The sequence below is a fragment of the Lupinus angustifolius genome, chromosome LG11, assembly GCF_001865875.1.
Source record: "Lupinus angustifolius cultivar Tanjil chromosome LG11, LupAngTanjil_v1.0, whole genome shotgun sequence".
Lineage (NCBI taxonomy): Eukaryota > Viridiplantae > Streptophyta > Magnoliopsida > Fabales > Fabaceae > Lupinus > Lupinus angustifolius.
In genome coordinates, this window is record NC_032019.1 from 34,441,422 (window position 1) to 34,446,188 (window position 4,767).

The 4,767-nt window shown below is 33.1% G+C and overlaps 1 pseudogene; it reads left to right on the top strand.

The window, feature by feature from the left end:
- On the top strand, positions 2,917-4,360 carry LOC109360584 (annotated as a pseudogene).

Genomic DNA, 4,767 nt, shown 5'->3' on the forward strand with positions numbered 1-4,767 from the left:
GAAGGGAAAGATTGTGTTAATAATTCTTGTACTAAGAATATGATGAAGAAAGTGGCCATTGCAGTTAACACTGATGAAGTTTCTGCAGTTAATATCCGAAAACAATCTTTGGCAGTGGTCAAGAATGGAACAACTACCCAATACTGTGGCATTGTGAATGAAAAAGGTAGGGTTGGTTGTAAAATATCAAGAACTGTGAGAGAAGAAGATTGTGAGGTGAAGAAGAATGAGAAAGTGCAGAAAAATGCAAGGGTGGGGTTGGTGATGGATCATTGTAAGAAAATGCAGTGTTGGGTGATGTTGAAACGTTTGATGACAGGAAGAGATAGTTGGGTTTTCAAAGAGCCATTGATGGGTTTTGAGATTCTTGATAAAGATTACACTGTTGAAAACTCTTCCATGTCAAAGTTTTCTATTAAGTCTGAAATAGTGTGCAATGAGACTCTAAAGAAGCCAACTTGTTTGAAGGATATTGAATCCAAATTGAACAAACTTTTGTACACTAATCCTGATGAGTTTGCAGATGATATAAGGGTTATACTCTCTTATGGTTTGTTGCATCCTCCAAGAAATGATATTTACAAGATTGCAAGAAGGGTCAATGAGGATTTTGAGGTTAGTTGGAAATCTTTGAAGGAGAAATGGTTGAGTGGAGAGAGAAAAGGGAAGAAGATTTGATTGAAGACATTTCATTTATGTTTTGTGGTTCAATATGTTAGTTATAATATGTAAGAATTGAGGATTAACTATGATCTTACTTTAGTGTTCATATGTTCAATAGGTATATATGTATGATACAATGTTTTCTGCATTTGTTACTTTTATAGCAGTTCTTAATTTCATCTTGAAATATTAATGGTACTAGTTGCTTTTAGTGATTATGTTTTCTGTATTTATTGAATAAAAAATACTCCTTCATGTGTTATTTAAGATGGTGCAAACTTCATTTCAAACAAAAACTCTTTTTGACCTATCATGAAGTAATATAAAAAAAATCTAAAATAAAGTAATTAGAAGGCATATACAAGGAAAATATTGAATAAAGTATGATCCATCACAATCTAAAATAAAGTAAAAAATGAATCTTTAACTTAGCAATTATAATAATCACATTATTTTCTGTTGATTATAGTAAATGCAACTCAGTAATTGAATTCATTACATGGTGGACAAATTGGTAATTGGGTGGTGTATTTTTTGTATGAAAACTAAATTTCTAAAATTGCTCTTATTTCAACAATGAGATTTAAAGGGATGATCAAGATAAATAATAAGTTTGTTTTATATGTAACAAGAAATAATAATATTTATCCAATAGAGGATGCAGTTTATCAAAAAAGATGGAATAAATAAGAATTAGTTAATGTACTTTGACTCATGAATCATGATCCTTGTAGATAGGTGCACAAAAATCATGATCCTAAAACTATATAAATAAAGTTCTTTTTTTTACAAGTTATATTTTCTTCCTTTCTGTTTTGCACCTCTTTAAATTTCCACTAGCAATTTTCTTCCTTTCTGTTATTAAAGATTTGATTTTTATTGGTTTTTTCTATTTATCATTTTGGATTCTTATTGGGTTTTTATCTTACCTTCAATTGGGGTGCTTTGTTTGGATCCTAATTGTTTTATGTTCCCCACCCCCAACAAAATTCATGAACTTTTTTTGGTGATGGAACTTTTGTTACGGATTTGTTTTTGTTTAAGTTGGGGTTTGGGTTAGATTTGTTTTTAATTGATTTGATGATGATATTGGGTTGGATGAGGAACAATTAGAATGTTCTTCCCTTGCCATGATTGATATTGAAACAGAAGTTTTTGAGTGTGCATGATTAGTTGATTACTACATGAATTTGAGTATTTGATCTTGAATCTCTAGGACTTGCAGAACAGTTGATGTTTACACTGTTATTGGGATTGTGTTATTTGTTAATGTTTCTATTTCTGATACTTGGCAGAACAATGTGATACGTGAGTTGGTTTCTACTTCATATTTGATGTGATAAAAAAAATAAACTTGATATTCTATGTTGTGAACTATCTCCATTTCATTGATTATATAACTCCAATGGTGCTTAAATTTTCCATGTTTGAAGGGTATTTAGGAGGAGTATCCAATGTGCTAGATTGGAAGAAATCCTGCATACGGTACTAACCGTACTTTTTGTGGTTATGACCATTGCCATAACCAATGCTGTGTATGACTTTCCTAGTTGCAAAGCAAAATAAATTGGATTCATTGACAAGCCTAGATCATAGAATGCATCTGTGTTGTGATCTGGGATTGTAGGTATCACTAATGAATGGATATTTTCGAATACCAAACTATGCCAATATCGGCTTAGTCAATTAGTAGTGTTGAGACAATGAATCAGTTTGATTGTGATGTCCTTATTTAATGTTTTCTATGGCTCTATTTCTAACAGCTTGTTCCTAGATTTCTAACAGCTTTGTTTGAACTATTTAATTTTCGGATACTCGTTTAATCCTTAAGGCTGCATTTTATTGGTATGCTTAGACTTCTATATAGTGAAGTACAATTTTACAATCTCAAGTGCCAGAGAGTTCTTCTTCTAAATATGTTCACTGAATGATCAATCTTCTTTTGGGATTTGCGTGAGGAAATGGAAAGATGTAGCTAACACAAAGTAGCATTACATTAAAAGTTAAAACATTTTCATGTTTTGGTAAAGATATGGTGTGGTTTCAGAAGAGATGAGGTTTGATTGTTGTAGTCACACGTAATAAAATTAGTTGTGGTTCAGTGTTGCGTGATGACACCATTCTAGCATGGTTCTCGTAAGTTTAAGAATCTGATGAAATTAGTTGTAACTACCTACATTGATTTTGTAGATGCCATTGGACTTGAATGATGATAGGATTTGGTATATGTGCTGGTTTTGAATCCCAGCAAATTTCTGTTCATACGGATAAATCGTTCGGTATTAGGAGCGATGGATTTCGTTATGTTTTGGCTGTATTGCCTGTTTCATTCTGTTTTTTAAAATCTTGATCGAGAAATAAGAGCTCCTTTTGTTTGACTACTTATAATTTTGAGTGATGCCATTTTGGCATATACGATTTAGTTTGTGGTTCATTTTGTGTTGCTGAAAGTCTGATCAACCTACCAGTTTATTTCTGTTCATCTTTCTTCCTTCATATTGATTTCTTTATTGTCATGAATTGTTCACAAGTATTACGGTTTTTATTTGTGATGTTCTAGTATGTGTTGTTATGGTGTATTTCAGTCCTATCTGCATGAACCATCCACATAATGCTGTTCTCCTCCATTGCAGCTCTCATGAGAATGGCTGCAGAACTTAAATTTGTGATACAAGTTATAGGCATTCAAATTGCTTGGACCGGTTTAAAAAAATAGTCGGACGATTCGAAGGATATTCCTAAGTTAGTGAACACAAAGGTCAACAGAGGGTGATGCCCAAGATCCAAGTAGAGATTTAGACCCACATAATCAAGGGATTTTAGAATATGCTAATACTGAGACCTTGCAGGACAGGGCTGTGCTTGAGGATTTAGATGTAGATAGTTCATCCGAATCGAAATTGAGCTTGAAATGTCCTCTGTGTAGAGGTACAGTACAAGGGTGGTAGGTGATTGAAGAGGCTAGAAATCATCTGAATTTGAAGAAAATAACTTGTTCTGTGGATTCATGCTCATTTGTTGGTTACTTAGTTGGAATTGCATAGGCATGCTAGGAGACTTCACTCGACTTCTCGTTCCTCTGATGTTGATCCGATAAGAGAAGGAGATTGGCAACATTTTGAACACTAGAGAGAATAGGCTGATATTGTTAGTGCTATTAAGTCTTCCATACCCGACGCCGTGGTAGTTGGGGATTATGTTCTCGAAGATCGAGATGGTGTTAGTAGGTTATCAGAGGAACATGAAAGCAACATTGCGAATGCTAATGTGGCGTGCTTTACCACCACCATCTTGTTTCATATGATAGATGGTAATAGGACTATTGAAATTGTTAGGGGATCAAGACTAAGAGCTAATCCAATTGCATGGAGAAGGCAGCGTCGACCTGCATTTAACCCCACCGCCGTTTCGCTAATAATTTGTTTAGTATTCGTGATAATAACGATGTCGATGTTGGTGAAGATGATTCTCCCGTTTCAAGGAGGCGTTGACACTTGTTTCGGACAAGGTCCAATGAAAATCAATCATGAGAGTTGCCAGCATTTATGTGGTAAAGTTCATAGTTCAGTTTCTTGACAATAGCTGCTTATATAAAGTTCATAGTTCATCAGTTCAAACACTTGGTTTCTTCACTATAATTGCTTGAACAGCATGCAGAACTTGATCAAAGTAATGTCTGAGAAACATGGTTTCAGCTTCTGAAAATAGAGATTGTAGTCTTTAAAATGTGAAAAAAATGTATGCACCGATGAGTTTTATGTACTACCTGTCTATCGTTTATCATTCATCATTCACTCTTCATAAAAAGTAATAGAAATAAATAGCATATGATATATTATTTGTGTATACATGTTTACTCTAATATTGTATAGATATATTATTGACTTTTTTAAAATTTAGTTTTTAGAAAGTCAATTACTATTTATTATTTCTGTACTTCAATTTTAAAATAAATGACAATTTATACCCCTAACATAATATAATATTTTATATCTTAGGTCATTTAACAAATTTTAGCTAGATGTATAATTCAATTTGCCAAATAGTTGCAACCCAATCAACCAATCATGTGGTTATCAACTTTTAGCTAAACATTCACATCTT